Raw genomic sequence first — 20,961 nt, 5'->3', positions numbered from 1 at the left:
GGTAGGCCATGGCATTTAAACAATGCCCAACTGGCAATAAGGGGACTAAAGTGTGCCAAGAAAACATCCCCCACACCATTACACCACCACCACCAGCCTGCACAGTGGTAACAAGGCATGATGGATCCATGTTCTCATTCTGTTTACACCAAATTCTGTCAGAAATTGAGACTCATCAGACCAGACAAAATTTTTCCAGTCTTCAACTGTCCAATTTTTGTGAGCGCGTGCAAATTGTAGCCTCTTTTTCCTATTTGTAGTGGAGATGAGTGGTACCCGGTGGGATCTTCTGCTGTTGAAGCCCATCCGCCTCAAGGCTGTGCATGTTGTGGCTTCACAAATGCTTTGCTGCATACCTCGGTTGTAACGAGTGGTTATTTCAGCCAAAGTTGTTTTATCCCTTTTCACACAATTCTTTGTAAACCCTAGAAATGGTTGTGCGTGAATATCCCAGTAACTGAGCAGATTCTGAAATACTCAGACCGGCCCGTCTGGCACCAACAACCATGCCACGCTCAAAATTGCTTAAATCACGTTTCTTTCCCATTCTGACATTCAGTTTGGAGTCCAGGACATTGTCTTGACCAGGACCACAACCCTAAATGCACTAAAGCAACTGCCATGTGATTGGTTGATTAGATAATTGATTAATGAGAAACTGAACATGTGTTCCTAATAATCATTCAGGTGAGTGTAGATGGCTGTATCCAAACTAGTACTTAAAGGGCACCTATTATACAAAATCCACTTTTACAAGGTGTTTGGACATAAATTTGGGTTGGCAGTGTGAACACAACCACAATACAATGAATAAAATCCATCCACCCCTTCTTTTTAAATCCCTATTAAACCAAAGCAGTCTCATTAGACATGCTGTTTTGATTCTCATAGCAATGTGATGTCACACTGCTAAAGCCCCGCCCCTGGCGAGTTCGACGCTGTCTGATTTTTTCAGATCTAATCAGATCTATTTTAACCGAAGCCTCTCTTTTGGTAAGGGAGCAAAGAACAATAGCTCATTTGCACTTAAAGGTACAAACATGAAACCCAAATAGGGGCATTTTAGACATGCTATAATACATGATCCATGGGGTATTTTAAGCTGAGACTTCACAGACACGTTCTGGACACACCTGAGACTTATATAACATATTGTAAAAATGGGCATAATATAGCCCTTTAAAATCAGTGCCTTGTTTAGCAATACTGCCTACCTCAAATGACTAAATAAAGGTAAAGTGTTGTACCACATCCATCATTCGTCTAACAAGGTCTGATGGACCTCTCCAAACACATTGGTGACATTTTGCAACTCAGCACCTGCAACAAACATAGAGAGACCACACTACACTTCAGCTGTCCAATCAGTCGATGTCTATCCTCTTGAATTAAGTAGTTTCTGATATGCGGGGCAATTGCGATACTTTTACTGTCAGTAATTCTGTAACAGGAGCTTTAAAAAAAAAATGTAATCATTTTTCTTAATACACAGCAGCCGATTATGACAACCTGGCGCCCAGACCTGCAAAGCTGTCCAGGAATGCAGTGTCGGCAAGTGTTTATCTGCTGTTTTAGATACACAGAATGCAGCTGACCCAGATACATGAAGGAAAACACCCATGCATAACTTAAGGTGCTACATCTAATAAAAGCCTTTTTTATAGGCCAATAAAGTATTAAATAGGGTGCTGGAACGGAGACAGGGTGAAATGACAGAGGCAAGCTCAGCTCTGCAAACTCATGCATTTTTTGAAAAAGAAAAGAGCTTTTTAGACCGATTTAGTATGATGAATTAGATTTTGTATGGTTCCTTATCTGACTCAGTGATATTCAGGTGCTTCCTGGAACTGCACTTACAATACTGTATGTTCTTACCTAGCTTTGAACATTTCCACAGACTATTCCTTTATAATGTGTTTTATCAAAGTTATGAATTATCTGCTTTTAAACTAGACAGATGTATACTATTCATTTATCTTCTTGAGACATTTTCTTGTCGTTCAAAAGACACTTGCACTGACAACAGAATTTGTGTCTGTTCTTTGCCAAACTACATTCACATAATACAACATTTGTACATTTGGCACAGTGCATTACACTACAAACTATAAAAGTTTTTATCAGCATGTACTGTATGTTCCTTGGTTTCAAACCCATGCCATGAAATTTTCTCTACCACTGCCTATACAAGAGCACATAACTAGTTAATTACATCAAAACCCAGTTGTTTCGTAATTTATCGAATCTGAATCATTTTCATGTTTTAAAATTTTTCGCTAAAGTCAACATGTACACAACTTTTGCTGTCTAATTTCCTATTATTATATTCAGTGTTATCAAAAAAATGACCGCCTGTTTGATTTTCATTTAAACTCATCAGCGACATGGATCTGCGCCTAAACTGCGCCTTATTTTCTCTCTGCTTTCGTTTTTGAAATGCAACAATATGCTGACATTTATGGGGTGTTGGTAATGACTCTGTGTGGATTTCTGTGGCGCTCTCTCATGAGAGGCAGCATCCTGCATGTGTAATGAGAACTAGTGAACAATTAAGCATATGGAGTGGATAATGAGGACACTCGTGTTTATAACACCAAGCAGTCCGATCTCACACTTTCTTAGAGTTGGCACATTTACGTATGTTTAATATGAATTACACTGTATATTGTATTGTTTTTGTAATATTGTGAACCCTGTTGATTTCTTTGTCCCGTGCACTGGCACGCTTCTGAAAGTTCTGCACATGTTCAGTGTTGGCATTGAAAAAAGCTTATTATTTTGTGTGAAATAGATGTAAACAGGAAGAAAGAGGTTTTGCTTTGCACTGGCCCGACATTAAATACTAAACCTTTGACCTGTGATTTAGGCTGGAAAAACAATAATGAGACTACATGCTTGTTCACCTGCGATGTAAAATATTTGTACTTTGATATCATTATACAGTAGTTCTCTATGCTGGGGTTATACCTCAAGATGCTGGTTGATAACATGCAAAGAGTACATTTTTAGATATTGTCTACAAAAGGTGACTTTACTGAAGATGCTAAGTATAAAAGTTATAATTTATTGTTGTTTTTTATGTTATTTCATATATTTAATAAGTTTACTGTTATTGTAAAATGTGTGTGGGGGTTTAGAATATTAAAGGTGACATATGATGAAAATCTGACTTTTCGCATGTTTAAGTGCTATAATTGGGTCCCCAGTGCTTCTGTCAACCTAGAAAATGTGAAAAAGATCAACCCAGTAACTTAGTTTTGGTAAACCATTCTCTGTAAGCATGTGAAAAAATATGACATAGGAAAATTTGGCTCCCCTTGTGATGTCATCAGGGGATAATACCGACCCTTTAAAGGTGACATAGAATGATTGAATGGGGTATTTATCCTTGTTCTGTGATGTAACATGTAGACAAAAATGTTTTTGTTTGGGTCTGTAATGCCCTAGAAGCTTCCTAAAAACCTCTCTCAGATAGCTCTATTAGGGTGGGGGATTTTAAACAAGTGGTTTTGCACCTATTTGGCTCCCCCTTCTGGCTTAACTTGCAATCTCATTACTGATTGGCTGAGTTTGCTGCCACTCAAAAAATGTAGCCAATTATTTTAAAGTGGAGGGGCAGTTAGATGCCTGTGATGTCATAAACATCAGTTTTTCAGATTGGGTCGTTTTCTGGCTGACATTTCTAAAAGAGGAATTTCTATGAGACTGAGATGCAGGGGCGGACTGGCCATCTGGCAGACCGGGCAGTTTCCCGGTGGGCCGACGTACTTTTTGGGCCGATCCATCTCATACTATTTTTGTCTCAGCAGCCCAGTTAGCGTCTTTTTTTTCCTAGACAGACCGGCCCACTGACATTTAAGCAGCAGCCCATTGGTTATTTTTTTTAAACGACATTAAGCTGGCCCAATGACGGACCAGCCCAGTCATCGTCCTTTTTTTTACCCTAAATAGACCGGCCCACTCACATTTAAGCAGCAGCCAATTGGTTATTTTTTTTAATGACATAAAGCTGGCCCAATCACCGCTTTGGTCTCTGTGCAAGCGAGCGTGCAACGTCGGTCAGTTCACGTGTCAAAATAGAGAGAGAGAGAGATGGAGAAAAAATTCAAGGGAGGTGCAGAAAAACTGCGCGACAAAAAGAAACAGACTCTTCAGGCAGACGCTGGAAAATAACACAACTGTTTTCTTCAACTCGCGTCGCTGGTGATGATGATGATGATGATGATGGTGGCGCGTGGCACTGGCAGCACCAGCACGCAAAATGTCAGTGAGGAGAGGGAGAGAGAGACGAGGGAGAAGTGAGTTGCGGTAAGCAGAACTGCTTTCAAAACACAAGTTTAGATAGATACCCCTTGATAAAACCAAGTCAAAAACACACAATTATGGTGATAAAGCTGCAATAAAATAATTGCACTCTTTGCTCTGTGACTACAACCCAGACGAACTGGGGACTTCAATACTATTACGTCCGTTGCATTCTCTTCTCCTATTTTCTTACCATTTTCGCGTCGGTTTAGGGTTAGATTTACATAATGACATCCCTACCCAAACGTAACTCTAACCCCAACGCCAGGTGACAACTGTTTCTAACCCCAACGCCAGGTGACAACTGTTTAATTTCGCGTACACTGTTTAATTTCGCGTACACTGTTTAATTTTGCGTAATCTAACCCTAAACCGACGCGAAAATGGTAAGAAAATAGGAGAAGAGAATGCAACGGACGTAATAGTATTGAAGTCCCCAGTTCGTCAAAAAATGATGCGAAAGGTATACCCTCCGCGTCACATATTAACGAATGGTCAAGTGTCGTCAAATATTGACGACATGGGGTGAGACTGTGTTAGTGACTACGAGAGTGTATCTGATTCGTAGATTTTTCGTTGATTGTCTGTTTCAAAACGTGTCATTTCTCTTCAAGCAAAATCAAACAATCCAGGACATCTGCTTACAGACAAAATATATGTTTATTGTATATAACAACACAATTGACAGATAATGTTAAAAAGCTCTATTACTGTAATCACACAAGTTTAGTTCAGTGAATGTAGTAGTGAATACTTTCCTGTAAGTACTGCAAGTAATAATCAGGTTTTAATATTACTGTAAGCAGCACTTGTATTTTGTTAAAAGTCAGCAATTCAATGGCAAATTTTGCCAATTGCACCATCTCTGGTGTCCTGTTCTTCATCATAGGGTACTCTTCATCTGCCTCTCAGACTGTTTACAATCCAAACAATTGGAAAAGAATACCATTAGAAAAAAGCGTGTACAATTTTGAGTTGTTGTGTTTGCTTGATGACAACTGAGTTGTAGTTGTGTTCATCTTTAGCAGCCTGCCTGTGTTTAGCATTTATAAAACAAGTTCATTGCAGTGTAAAATGTGTGTTTTACTCAGAAGTTTGTTTAGAGTTTAGCCAAAAGAGTGCATGACGAATGTGTTTAGGCCGCTATGAATTTGGTTCAGAGATTGGGGTTTAGTGTTTTAGCAATTCAGAAAAACTGTAATCAACATATAATATGACAGTTAATCAGATAGGAATATTTTTGTTGTGTTCATTATTTATTATAGGCTGCAGTGTGTAGTGAATAGTGTTTTTAGGACCTAACAAAAATGTTTACAAATGTTTGAAGGATGAAGCTTGTTTAAGGATTCATGTGGATTATACAGTTTTACTGCATTAATAAATAACACGTTCTAGAAGTGTTTGTTGTGTCAACTCTCACTCTTTTCTACCTGCTATTAATTGGGCTTAGTGCTTTTATGGAATTGGAGTTGCTATTGCTTAAAGGCGTGCAAAGATGGTTGGTATTTGTAAATATATGTAGTGTGGGCCGGTTTGGGCCAAAATGCCAGGGCCTAATTTTTGTCCCAGTCCAGCCCTGCTGAGATGTTTAGCATGTCTAGCACTTTTTGTATGTTTGTGAATGCGGGTTGACTACAATTATTCAACAAAGACAAGGTAAAAATGTTTTTTTTTCATTCTCTGTCCCCTTTAATCTCCACTATCCAACCACAGCACTGCCATGTGGAGATCAGCTCATTTGCATTTAAAAGGACACATCCCAAAACAGCACACTTGGGCTCACACCTACAAATTGGCAATTTTAACATGCTATAATAAATTATCTAAATGGTATTTTGAGCAAAAACTTCACACATGTACTCTGGGGACACCAAAGATTTATCTGACGTCTTAAAAAAAGTCTTGTAAAATGTTAATAGTATTATGAGTAAATGACCCTTATGTTTTGACAGTGGACTCTTTTCTGCCAAAAAACAACTTGCATGCACTTAGAGGATTTTGCAGCAAAATACTGTCAAATTTGTTAAATGACTAAAAATGACTAAAGTAAAATGTGTGAAAATAAAGCATTTTAATTACTGACTAATAACATTTCCATTACCATTAAAGTGAAATTATTGAACCTAAACATATAGTAAGAGCCTCATTTACAAAAAAAACATCAGACGCTTAAAGGGTTTTTTATCTGAACTTACCCACACATTACTTTAAAGGCATGCACTCATCCACAGCTATTTTATTTTGATCCTCCCTTTCACTAAAAAATCAAATAGGACCTCACAAGTAACTTCTTCAAGAAGCTCCCTATATGCTGCACTTCCTTCTCCACCGCCGACAGCCTCGTCCCATTTCTGTGCACATAAAAGAGTCACCTCACATTTAAGAAACCGAATGTAGGGATTTGCTGTCATGTTCCTAAAAACATGAACAAGCCCAGTCCATCACATCAGACCACACTGTTGTCTACCACATAGTTGAGCATTATTCCGTAAAACCATGCTTCTACCCTGTGGTACTGTATATAACAATCGCTCGTTAATGCGCATACAGTGTGTGTTTTCTCATTCAGCTGTCTACTGGAAATGGGTATTTACCAACACAAAATAAACACTGAAGTTCCATGGATGGCAAACTCTGAGTTTGCTTTCGCATGTGGGTGGTAGAAACCATGCAAGAGACCAGCTACATTCACTGCAAACAGAGCACAAATGGTTGCGTTGCCATGACGAGAGAGATAGCACGAGATGGTGTAAAGACAATTTGCAACCAAACACTTGGGAGGAAGTTTTCCCAGTGGAGATGAGTCAGCTTCTTACACAAAACAAAACAAACACTGAGATACCCAGGAAATTGAATAGAGCCGAGCATGGGATCACTCCCACCTATCTGCTACTTCTGTCAAACATTCAAGAGAGTAGGACGCAAAATCTGTGGTGTACTGTACAAAATTAACAGCATGTATGGTTAACAGGAACACTTTGGGCACCAAAAGTGTAACAAATGTTTTAAGAAATTTTGTTGTGCCATTGTTTATTCCATTCTCAAATTTCTGTATAAGTTTGGTGTTCACAGACATGAGAATTTAATAACAATTTTGACCCAATTTTTGGGTCCTATCATTCATTTTTTCAAGTCTTGATTATGTTTTTGGGGTCCACTACAATAGGTGATTTGTTGTAAGTTTTTTTTCTAAAAGCATTATTTTTTCATACATTTTACTTGAATTCTTAAAGGGGCCATGGCCATGTGTAGCGCCCCCTAGCGTGTCTAGCTATTAATGTGGAGTGCGCTCCCCGAATTCCTGTTTATTGAAAAGAAAATCCCTCTCTTAGTTAATTAATGCACTAAATGTAATTTCAAAATGATAACCTATTTGTAACTGTTTACCTTAAATGCAGTGTTTATCTTAAAGCAAAATGGCCTAACAGTGTCTTTATATTTAAACAGTAAAACACTAATTGTATGCAACCATCTCAAGAATGGGTTAAATAAACAAACTGTTATAATTACATTAATAGAACACGGGTTTTTAAATGGCTTTCAATACTATAAGTGCAATAAACAACAATATACTGGTCACTTATCTTAATCAGTAATGATTTAACACTTTCACTTTAAACCAATCTACTGTAAACTCAATATTGTCTTACTTTAAGTATCAAAATGACCAATACCACAAACCCAATGTAATGTAAATATTCAGCAGTAATTTGTTTTAACTATTTACTGGAAAAATATAGTATGTACATATATACAGTTCAAATATCAACAGTGCACATTCAAATTAAACACACTTCAATTCAACCAAATTCAAAGCTAAGCCGGCAAAAATGACTGAATGGCCACTCAATGAAATAAAATAAATACCCCAACAGTCAGAAGAAAACACGGTGCAGGCCTGACGCGTTGCTTGGGAGCGTGGAGACCTTAAACACAATGGTCACTTCGCGCCGTGGCGCAGAAAAAAAACTCACTGCTGTCGTGTTGCTGATAGGCGCGTCGTCACTCACGCGGCGGCAACGCGATGCTCACGATGCGGGTGACTGAAGACGTCATCTAACAGTAAAGCAATGACTCGTTCTGGAGATAAGTGTCTCTTCAGACGATGCACAAAAGGGCAACCGAGCAGGCTACTCGCTGGCAAAGTCCTTAGAACTGAATCGTGCTAACTAGTTGTCCACTCTTTCTCCTCGTGGAAAACTCTAACCGAGTTCTTCCAATCAATAACTTTCACACTGTAAACTTAGTAAAATGTCTGTAACTCACTTTTCGTGCAGTCCACAAATACATCTACTATCACACGCATTAACTTGGTGTTTTACCAATTTCTAATGTGACAGTCCCAGCGTGATTTTCCCTCGTGTCTCTCCATCATGTTCTCTCCTCTCTCCTCTCTTCCTGCCTTCCCGACCTCTCACCCTCATTCCTGATTGGATCTTTTTTTCGTGTAACTAAATTTTACTTAACTCAATTTTTAACATACATAAACATTATTTAAACAGTTTTTAACATCATGAAATGTACATTTTAAAGAAAATAAACAAAAATAAAATTATTGATTTTAGAAAATACCCAAAATTCCACCAGGGCTACATCCTCCCCTTTCTAAATGTCTAAATGTCCTCATTAGACATAAAACATAATCCCCACATTCAACTATGTAGAGTAATAAACTTTTTTTTTTTTTTTTTACTATGAACACCTTATTATGAATTAAGTGGAAACCTAATGTTTCCCTAGTTTAATAATTACTCCTCTATGAACAATGGTAAGTGGTTGCTCACTTGCCTTTCCAGGCTCATCATAGGTAAGTCTCAATACTGGTTTTATTTGTCTTTTCTCAGTTAAATTTGGTCTAGATACTCTAACTTTTGTTTTAGAGCTCAGTTTTTCTTTAGGTGCGTGGACAGGATTTCTTCCAGCATCCAGGTCTGTTCCGGAATCATAAAGATCCGACTCTGTCACTGCCTGACCTCCTTCATCACCTTCTATGTTGGACTCTAGCTCTTCAGCTGACAGCACAGGATTTGGTTCTATATTGTCTTTGGACACTTCTTTCCTCTTCAGTAGATGTTCCACATAATCCTGGTATGGTATACTGGTATGGTCACACTCCACATCAGATGAGGAATCCATCATCTCTGAGACGACTTCTCTTTGCCTCAAGATTGATTGTCTTTGTCTTGTTCGAATTGAACGTGTTTTGCGTCTCACAGGGGTTTCTTCACAGGCTTGCTCCACTGGGATCCTGACAGATTGTCCAATAGGTAATATGTGGTCACGATGGATGGTTCTTATTCCGCCTCTGCCTCCTTCAGGTCTCACACGGAATACTGGTAAGTTCGGCATCCTTCCTACCACTACATGGGGTATGGAACTCCATCGACTGTCTAGCTTGTGTTTCCCTCTAAGACCTAGATTCTTCAGCAGAACACGGTCTCCTTCCTGTATGTTCTGAAAACTGACCTTTTGATCATAGGCTCTCTTGTTCCTCAAGTGAATCTTGTCAGCAGCTTGACTAGCCAATTGATATGCTCTCTGCAGGTCTTGTTTAAGACTTTTGACGTACTGGAAGTGGTTCCTCTCCTCAGTTCCATCTTTTGACGTTTCAAAGCACAGGTCTACAGGTAGTCTAGCTTCCCTACCGAACATTAAGTAGTAAGGAGAGTATCCTGTTGCATCACTTTTTGTGCTGTTGTATGCATGCACTAATGAAGCTACATGCTGACTCCAGGATCTCTTCTTCTCTTGGCCTAACGTAGCCAGCATAGACAGAAGCGTGCGGTTGAACCGCTCTGGCTGAGGGTCCCCTTGAGGGTGATACGGGGTTGTTCGTGATTTTCGTATGCCCAAGATGGTCAGCAGTTCTCTTATCAGCCTTGACTCAAAATCTCTTCCCTGATCAGAATGAATCCTAACAGGTAAGCCATAGTGAATGAAGTACTTTTCAACTAAGATCTTAGCTACTGTCAGGGCTTTCTGATTCGTTGCAGGGAAGGCCTGTGCATATCTGGTATAATGATCTGTCACAACCAGGACATTACTAATGCCCCTGGAATCGGGCTCCATTGACAAAAAATCAATACACACAAGGTCCATAGGACCACTGCTGGTGATTTGGTGTAGAGAGGCGGCTTTCTTGGCAGGAGTTTTGCAAGTGATGCACAGTCCACAATTCCGCACATACTCCTCAGTATCATGGGCCATTTTGGGCCAGTAGAATCTTGCTCTTAGGAGTTGAGTCACCCTCTCTACCCCTAGGTGGCCCATGTCATCATGAAGAGAGTGCAACACTACTTCTCTGAACTCAGCCGGCAGCACAAGCTGTAGTGCCTCCTCTGTATCTTTCTTGCTTACTCTGTACAGAAGTCCATCTCTAATCACAAGTCTACCAACCTCTCTTTTCATCAGTAGCATCTCTTGGTCTAAATCTTTGTTGCTAGGCCAGACTCCCTGTTTCAATGCCTCCAGCACTTGTCTGATTACAGCATCCCTCTTCTGGGCAGTTATCAAGTCTGCTTTTGATAATTGCTCCAAGGAACTGAGGTGTAACTGAGATGGAAAGGCATACACTTCTGGAATACAGGCTGGTGAAGCTCCTAATTGTTCCACATATCTTGGCGACGAGTTTGGATTCACTTCCACTTCCACCCTCTGACATATGGACTTCACTACATTTGGAGACAAACCATCCCACTCCCCATCTTCAGGCAAGTTGCGAGACAGCAAGTCAGCGTCGATGTTTGCTTTTCCAGGCCTATATTTTACTTCAAAGTCATAAGTGGCCAGGGCTGCAAGCCAACGATGACCCGTCGCGTTAAGTTTGGCCGTGGTGAGTACGTAAGTCAACGGGTTATTGTCGGTGCGTACAGTGAACTTGGCTCCATAGAGATAGTCGTGAAATTTATCAACGACCGCCCATTTCAGTGCAAGGAACTCTAGCTGATGTACAGGGTACCGCTGTTCAGAGGAGCTCAACTTTCTGCTGGCGAACGCCACTGGTCTTAACCCTTCTGGATGTTCCTGATAAAGTACGGCACCGAGCCCTTTGAAACTTGCGTCAGTGTGTAGAATATATGGCTTATTGGCATCAGCAAATGCCAGTACAGGTGCATTGAGCAGACACTGAATGATACGATTGAATGCATCCGTGCAGGACTGATCCCATCGGTCACTGAATGGTTCTGAGTCCTTATAATACATCTGGGTCTTGTCAGTGGATTTCTTCCTTCCACGCTGGGTGGGTGCATAGCCTTTTGTCAGTTCAGTGAGGGGCCTAACAATCACAGAGTAGTTTGCTATAAAGCGTCGATAATACCCACAGAACCCTAGAAAAGACCGCAAAGACTTAAGGTCTGTGGGCATAGGCCACCTAGCAACAGCCTCTAGCTTCTCAGGGTCAGTAGCCACCCCATCAGCGGACACTATGTGACCCACGTACTTAACCCTGGGTTGACAAAATTGACACTTGTCAAGGGAGAGTTTTAGGCCTACCTCTTCAAGCCTATCTAACACTCGCAGGAGGCGTTCTTCATGTTCTTCTAAGGAACGTCCAAAGACTATGAGATCATCCAAATAAACTAATACTTGAAGGAGATTCATATCGCCGACAGCTTTCTCCATTAGTCTTTGGAACGTTGCCGGCGCTCCTGTTATCCCTTGAGGCATTCTTTCAAATTGGAAGAATCCAAGGGGGCAAATGAAGGCGGTTTTTTCTTTGTCCTCCTCCACCATGGCGATCTGGTAGTAGCCACTACGTAAATCGAGGACAGAAAACCATTTGCTTCCAGTCAAACAATCTAACGCATCGTCTATGCGAGGAGTCGTGTACTGGTCTGGAACTGTACGCCTATTAAGGGTCCTATAGTCAACACACATTCTGATACGCCCAGTCTTCTTTCTGGCTATCACAATCGGTGATGCATACTGGCTACGTGACTCCTTAATTATACCAGCCTTTAACAACTCTTGCAAGTGTTGACGAACATCGTCAATATCTGCTGGAGCTAAACGTCTTGAGCGTTCTCTGAATGGCTTTGCATCGGTCATTCTGATATGGTGTTCCACATCCTTTGCCAGACCAACATCCCACTCATAAAATGAGAATACATTTGCACGCTCACATAACTTCTGACGGAGTCGTGCTTTCCATTGTGGTGGTCTGGGCGAGTCGCCAAACTGGATCAGTTGAGGGTCTAACTCTGTGGGTACAGTGACTGCCTCAGTTTCAACTTTTAGAGATGGAACGACTAGGTCAGCTGGCCTAGGACAGTTCCCACTGGAATGACGGTGTCTTTCATGGACTCATTCTGGATAAGGACAGTGAGGTGATCATCCACTGCAGTTCCATGCACGACCATAGGCTGCAACAGTACTCCAGATGGTAATGGAGCGGTGGGTGATGCCTCAACCATCAACATGTCTTTACCCAGAGGGCTCTTCAACTCCACTTCACAGATGGCGCAGCATTCACCACCAGGAGGTAAAGTAAGTGAGCCGGGACCCATCCACTTCACACATGCAACTTCATCCTCTACATTCTCAATGGTAGGCTGGTCTTTGTGAACAATGGAATTCTTTGCCTTTATGCCAAGAGTCTGTGCAATGTCCACTCCTGTGGTCTCCCGGCAGAGCATGGACAGTCTCTGGAACAGGTTGGCATTTGTGCCTAGGATCACAGGGGTCTTTTCAGGACTTTTTGAACTTGGGCAAATCAGAGCAAGGACGGAAAGTGTCTCCTTTGCACCGGTGACCTTCTCTGGAAATTCGATCTCCACTACGACATATCCCAGGTAAGGGTAACTTGTTTCACTTAAACCCCATATTGCCAACCCTGACACTGGCTGGATTGGGACATCAGGTAAGTGGTGCTTATACCAGGGCTCGAAGATAATTGTGATTTGAGAGCCACTATCCAGAAGTGCATCGCAGCACTGACCATTTATCTTCACTGGGATGACGGAACAAGGCCCGATTAGTCCTGGAGGAATGCCTCTTTCAAGGGTGGTTACTTCACTTTTCTTGGTGGAGCACACTGTGTGAGAACCCTCTGATGCTTGAGAAGATGGATCACCCTGTTTAGCTTTCTTTAGAGCATGTATCAGCTTTCGAATTACTTTTGCTTGATTCTCTGCATTCTGGCATTTGGCAGAGTAATGGCCGTTTTCACCACAACGATAACAAAAGTTCCCTTCAGAATCGTTAAATGGTTGTTTTTTATTATCACTAGGGGCTTGTCTTGCTGGCTCTACTCTAAGAACTGAAGTAGGGGATTCAGAGACTTTTAGCTTATGACCTGTCATTTGTTTTTGGAGGTTTTTCACTTGCTTTCTCAAAACAGCTACTTCACTATCACTACCTGTCTCTGGGGTGTTCATTTTTGTCATGGACACAGGTCCATTGCTATCTGCTACAACCTGGCTAGGCAAAGTACTCATGGCAGTGAACATTGACTTGAGTTCCTGAATTTCGGTTCTCAAACGTTCAACCTCATCCTGTCTATTGTCTGTAGAAGGGTTTGTGTGAATTCGCTGGACAGAGGTGTTCAGTTTCGTCCTTGATGACTCATACTCTTCTTCACTTCTGATGTCAGTCAGCAGTTCCAAGAATGATGGAGGGTTTTCCTTCCGTTCCCTGAGTTTGAGCTGGACAAGCATCATATCGGAGTGAATAGCCCCTCTCAGCAGCTGCTCCACTCGAGCACGGTCAGCACGGCCAGCAGGGAGGCCTCCGCGACGAACTACCTTGGTCAACGACAACTCTATACGCCTAAGAAAGACAGACAACTTTTCCTTTGGCTGCTGCTGTAGCAATCTAAAGGCAAAATATAGGTCTTCGCCTGTCTCCGCAGACCCGAAAGCACTCTCAATAGCTTCTAAGCACAGAGCAGGACTAACCTCTGGATCAGCAGTCCGCACAGCCTTCACAACAGCTAGCGCGGGACCTTTCAGACTTTCCATGATACGTCGTCGTTTCTCCTTAGCGGAACACTCGCTCTCCTCAACCATCAGGCGTGCGTGTTCCAACCAATGCTCAAGAGACTCTTCTCCAACTGGAGTTGGCAAGGTACCTGAGAACACTCTCAGACGACGGTAATTGCTGTTATCACCTGATGGTTTTCCCATCTTAGTCAACAAATCACCAACCGCTCGAATAATAGACTCTGCCGAGCCACTCTCTGGAAGTTCTTCCACTGGGCTTGAAGAATCAGGGCTTTCAGATGCAATAATAATCGTCCATTTTTTCATTTTGCCCTCTGGCAACAGTTCAGGGGGGACTTTGGTGGGGTCCACTGTCTCTTTACACTCACATAGCACCCGGTGGGTCTCCAGCTTCAGACTAACTGTCCTTCCTCTCACTCGAACTCGCCCTAAGGCTTTGATAGTTCCGAGGGCTTCTTCAATCTGTGCATTCGACACGTCTTCTGGAATAAGTACCATGAGGGAATGGGCCTCATCTAACTCTTCTCTTCTGCACCAGTCTTTGAGCTCTTTAACTAAGTCTGCAGTGCTACACTTAGTCTCCATTTTCTTTTAGATTTTTAGCTTAAACTATTAGACTTACTTTTCTTAAAGAAGCTAATAACAAATTACAAGCTAATTGTTAACAGACATTAACTTAAATTAGCATTTTTTTTAGCTTCTCAGTACCCCAAGACTTAATTCCTTTATGCAGCTAGCAACTTTTTAACAACTACCACTATTCACGTCAAATTACAAATTAGTTAATTGCATTAATTAACCCGATCCCGGACGAGCCCCCATTTATGTAGCGCCCCCTAGCGTGTCTAGCTATTAATGTGGAGTGCGCTCCCCGAATTCCTGTTTATTGAAAAGAAAATCCCTCTCTTAGTTAATTAATGCACTAAATGTAATTTCAAAATGATAACCTATTTGTAACTGTTTACCTTAAATGCAGTGTTTATCTTAAAGCAAAATGGCCTAACAGTGTCTTTATATTTAAACAGTAAAACACTAATTGTATGCAACCATCTCAAGAATGGGTTAAATAAACAAACTGTTATAATTACATTAATAGAACACGGGTTTTTAAATGGCTTTCAATACTATAAGTGCAATAAACAACAATATACTGGTCACTTATCTTAATCAGTAATGATTTAACACTTTCACTTTAAACCAATCTACTGTAAACTCAATATTGTCTTACTTTAAGTATCAAAATGACCAATACCACAAACCCAATGTAATGTAAATATTCAGCAGTAATTTGTTTTAACTATTTACTGGAAAAATATAGTATGTACATATATACAGTTCAAATATCAACAGTGCACATTCAAATTAAACACACTTCAATTCAACCAAATTCAAAGCTAAGCCGGCAAAAATGACTGAATGGCCACTCAATGAAATAAAATAAATACCCCAACAGTCAGAAGAAAACACGGTGCAGGCCTGACGCGTTGCTTGGGAGCGTGGAGACCTTAAACACAATGGTCACTTCGCGTCGTGGCGCAGAAAAAATAAAATTATTGATTTTAGAAAATACCCAAAATTCCACCAGGGCTACACATGGCACAAGAATTTTTTTAAGATGTCAAATAAATCTTTGGTGTCCCCAGAGCACATATGTGAAGTTATAGCTCAAAATAACATATAGATAATTTATTATAACATGTTAAAATTGACACTTTGTAGGTGTGTGCAAAAATGTGCCATTTTGGGTGTGTCCTTTAAAATGCAAATAAGGTGATGAAGTGCAAACACTGGTGTGAATTATTTTTTTTCTCTATATTTTTCTCTGCACTAAATGGCAGTGCTGTGATTGGAAAGTGCAGATTAAGGGGTGGTATTATTCTAATAAGAGCTCCTTATGACATCATAAGGAGAGCCAAATTTCAACGACCTATTTTTGTATGTGCTTGTAGAGAATGGTTTACCAAAACTAAGGTACTGGGTTGATCTTTTTCACATTTTCTAGGTTGATAGGAGCACTGGGGACCCAATCATAGCACTTAAACATCGAAAAAGTCGGATTTTTATGCCATGGCCCCTTTAACTGTTTCCATAAAAATGGCTGGTGAGTTTCTAGTTCTGAGCGCGTTGTCCAGAAATGTCACAGCCCATAACATTACGAGTAGTTGCAACTGCTCAGGCTGACGGATCAGTTTAAAATGTCAGTTGACCGCTACAGAATCACACCCGTTGTCTCTTTATATGTAGTTGAATATCAGAGCAACAACCCCCTTACATAAAATTCACCATGGTTTTACTACAGTTGCCAAATCAAACAAACAAACAGAAAAACCATGTTTAGTGTACCATCTAACTATTTCAACTCCTGTTAAGATTTTTTTAATACAATTAAATTGACACAAATAAAGCTAGAGGAACATGCTACTGCCCAAATGTTGCTTTTATAGCTCAGGATATTTGATGGAGCTCTCATTTAAGTAATCAGGTACAGTATTTCTCCTATAATTGCTTAGGATAAATAAAACAGAAACAAATGACACAATTGTAAAAGTGCATTAAAGGGACACTCCACTTTTTTTGAAATATACTAAGTGTACTAAGACTGACAGAAAATTAAAGTTGCGATTTTCTAGGCAGATATGGTTAGGACTATACTCTCATTTTGGTGTAATAATCAAGGAGTTTGCTGCTGTTACATGGCTGCCGCAAGCGTACACTGTAAGCAATTGCTGTAAATTAACAGCCAATTTTCAACAGTAAAACACTGTTTTCATGTTAAACAGTTTAGTACTGTAGTTAGCAATGCATTGTGGGCTGATTAAATTGGAGCAACAAGACAGAGGCCCTCAACAGTAAGTTGATGTTTTAAATTACAGGACAATACAGTATTTTCTCGAAAATGCGTGTTGACTGGGGAATTTGGAGCACGGTCAGAAGCTAAGCAATGTTAGTCTTATAAATTGAAGCTAGCCTATTACTTTTGGTCAATTTTCTTTAAAAAATACAGATATAATTTGCCATTAACTCCTGGATGGAATTTCGGGAACCATTATTTGGATAGGAGATTTTCCAGAAGAGGACGTACAATTTAGATGACGTGCTGCACATCGTCAAGTGTTCTTCATCAAATTGATCGGGTCTTGCATCTACAAATGAAACGGTAATTCAAATCTTATTCATATTGCCAAGAATGCTTGATATCAACTGATAGAAGCTTATCTTATAGGGATTTAAACGTGTCATCTAACAGTGAGGCTTAGATTTGAATAGCCATTAACAATATTACTTTTACTTCTGAATTTGAGAAACAACACTTATTAAAGAATTTATTTCAACCAAACCATAGGATTATATGAACATCGACTAACCGAGAGGGTTTTTTTGAGTTTTATTTTGTTTGTGTTGACTTTATTGAAAAGTGTTTTACAAACAGTTAACAAGAAAATAAAGCTAATTGTAGCTCGGTTAAAGTTGAACTTTGCATTTTTCTTTTTAAACGCCAAATTGGTGTAAAATATTGTCTTTCTGGACTCTTTGTGAATGCAATGTGTGTACTAATTTGTGAGAGTACTACTACATATGTAAAAAGAGAGGTGTAAATTATTTTGTGGTTTAAAGGATGCTGCATGTAAATTGTTACCCTTTAAATTTTGGATGTCAAATATATTTAGAAGTTTGATTGTAGGTACTTCAGAAGCCTACCTCGTTCACCTCTTGGTTACATTCCACCGAGTGTTTACTAGTTATTGTCCTTTTTATAAATGTTCATCTTAAAAATATTATTATGGTAAGGATAATGTATTTGTTCCCTTCAGGTATCTGCCACTGCAGTTGATGTTGAGACAACTCTCAGTCTTCCTGCAAGTCCTCGCCTGATACCTGGTAATATACATTTAATTTAGATTCATTGATAGAAGCATTGCATATCTTATCGGCCATTCATCTTGAGTTTACAAATGTTTAAACAAAGTAACAAGTATTTCCATGTTGTTAAGTTTCAAGTGCTACAAGGCAAGTCACAATTAAAGGTTGGATGATCACCTTTAAGGGCTGTGTAATCTCTGAGGGCATCACACCAACATTTGCAATTGGACTTGCTGCTATGTTTGCAACCTACAACATTTTAAGCCTTCAGTATCAAGATGAGACAGCCTGCCCTGTGGAATTCAAAATTAATGTGTTTGTATGTTATGCATAAAATGGAATTAGTACTGTACATTTCAAGCCTCAACACTTACACACCTACACATACACACACACACACGCACGCACGCATGCACGCACGCACGCACGCACACACACACACACACACACACACACACACACAGGGTATAGACTTTTTTATAACTCCATTTGATGTCATTAAATCCACTCAATTTGTGCAATGAAGAAGACAAAAAACAATTAATTGCTTTTGATTTCAGGCGCTTCATTGATATAAATCCAGAGAGAGGGACAAATGCCAAAATCATCAAGCAAGGTTGTCTCTAAGAAGAAAGGTGTGATGGTCCAGAAGTCGTCTTCTGCAGTCATGTGGCCATGCTACTGAAGAATCTCCTTGACTTTTTAATGGAACTTCATATAGATCTGTGAGTATATACGGTAATATTTTTCTCATTGTTTTGACAGTCTGGTATAGACCCTTTTACAGCTCACGTGATCAAATAGCCTGCGCGCGCATTTGGGCAACGGAAGTGGTATTATTCCCCATTGGTTCTAACGTGGTAGCAACTCAGAAAGTTTATTAAAACGGTTTCTCAACATCAAAATGTCCCGTTGTTGCGTTTGGTTGCACTAATATAATATACTAATATACGTATATATGTATCTGGCAACTTTATTTTTGGCCATCTGCTAACGTCTTTTATCCACTCCACTATAGTACACGGATCTGGTAGCTGTGTTGAAAATGTTGATAAAGTCAATTTTTTTAAAATAACTTACTGTTTGTGTTGCTTCACTGTTGATTCTTACGATACTTCCGTTGCCTAAATGCGCGCCCATACGCTGCCACGTCATCATTGTGTACAAACAGTAAAAGGGTCTATTGCCACAATTACCCACAAGAGTACTGGTATTTTTTACTTCATAAGCATTAGCTTGGAGTTTATACTTTACATTCGTGATTGTTTAGTTTATTTATGAGTATAATTGTTTTTTGTTCTTTGACAGTGGCAGCACTGGAATAATGCTGCAGAGAGGAACAGCGGCTATCAAAGTGATGATCGTCTCTTCTGGATCCACAAGAACTAAGATGTAAAAACACAAACCTACCTCACAGGACAATTTTAAGAGGTAACCTGCAAGTCTAGCTTGCAGTGGCACAGGTGCCTACCCTACGGTTTCATCCTAAATGTTTTTATGCATATTATTGATACATCCTGACAAAATGTTCTACTGTACTATAATAGTTTCAAAATGGCCTTAGGTATGTTTTCAAACTTATGTCTTAAATAAAAAAGTAAACTATAGGTTATGCCCTTCACATTTGGTAAGGATTAGGGGCAGTCTTTGACGAGCAATTTAAGAATGTTAAGTTTATTGCCATAGTCTAAAGCAAGACACTACTGTTTCTGTTTACTTCTAGAAAGCTCTTTTCAGCATTGTCCAACTGGATTTATTTTCTTTACTTTTTTTGTAGTCATGTTGACATAGACATTGTTCTTTGAAATAAAGGTGTTTGATTTGGAAGTTTTTGTTGCTTATTTTGCATAATATTCACAATAATGCATATCTTAAGCAACTGTCTTTAGCCCTGGGAATTCATTGGCAAGTTCATTGGGAGATATTTATTTTAAATATCAATGAAGAATTTTTAGAAACTGCTAAATTGATGTTATTTCTAATACAGTAAAAAATGCTGCATATTTCTGTGATTATTTGGAAATTACAATAATATTGTTTAGGTTGTTCCTTTAACCTAAACAATATTATTTTAGTTTCCAAATAAATCACAGAAATATGCATTTATTTTTTTACTGTATTAGACGGTGAAATCATTTAAGAGTGTGACTACAGAAGTATTCTGTATTTCTGGTTTACAGACTACTACCGTAAAGTAATTTTACGTATGAATACTGTAAAAATAACGGTATACTGCTGGCGTCTCTGCTGCCAGCTCTTTACTGTTAATTATATAAATACAGAAAAATACAGTTTTTCTGGTTTACAGACTACTACCGTAAAGTCATTTTACGTATAAATACCGTAAAAATAACAGTATACTGCTGGCGTCTCTGCTGCCAGCTCTTTACTGTTATTTTACAGGGAAATTTTTTACAGTGTAGTGATATTACGCACTGCCCGAAAATTTTCCCCTGCTATTCAAAGATACTAAGGGAACTATTTTCGGCTGCTGCATAATATCATTGCGCCTCCTGCAGCTATGTTATGGCAGCAAAGTCCTTGATTATTACGCCAGAATGAAAGTATAGTTCCTAGCCATATCTGCCTAGAAAATCGCAACTTTTAATTTTCTGTCGGTCTTAGTACACGATGTAACTACAGAAGAGTCAAGTTTTAAAGATGAAAAATATCGAAACACTTTGGTTATTTTTTAGCGCGATGTTAATGGTCTAATCAGATTAAATGGATTGTGCTAAGCTATGCTTAAAGTGGTACTGCCAGACCCGGAGATTGCCTGAATGGATTCCAAAACGGTAAGAATCAAATGTAAACTCTACACTCTAAAAACAAACAGTGCCTAAAAGTGGTTCTT

The 20,961-nt window shown here is 39.6% G+C and overlaps 1 protein-coding gene and 1 long non-coding RNA gene across 3 annotated transcripts in view; both read left to right on the top strand.

Moving 5' to 3' along the window:
- Window positions 1-20,961, top strand: part of shisa9a (shisa family member 9a) — a 60,534-nt gene that overhangs the window by 19,546 nt on the left and 20,027 nt on the right. The window lies entirely within an intron of this gene.
- On the top strand, window positions 16,986-20,110 carry LOC135720394 (uncharacterized). Of its 2 annotated transcripts, none has more exons than XR_010521277.2 (3): window positions 16,986-18,125; window positions 18,239-18,832; window positions 19,416-20,110. It is a non-coding gene; the product is annotated as an uncharacterized lncRNA (long non-coding RNA). The 2 variants fall into 2 exon arrangements; XR_010521278.2 differs by having other exon boundaries at window positions 16,986-18,426; window positions 18,668-18,832.

This window comes from Paramisgurnus dabryanus, chromosome 1 (assembly GCF_030506205.2).
Source record: "Paramisgurnus dabryanus chromosome 1, PD_genome_1.1, whole genome shotgun sequence".
Taxonomy (NCBI): domain Eukaryota; kingdom Metazoa; phylum Chordata; class Actinopteri; order Cypriniformes; family Cobitidae; genus Paramisgurnus; species Paramisgurnus dabryanus.
The sequence above is the reverse complement of the archived record's forward strand: the minus strand, read 5'-3'. Positions and strand labels throughout refer to the sequence as shown.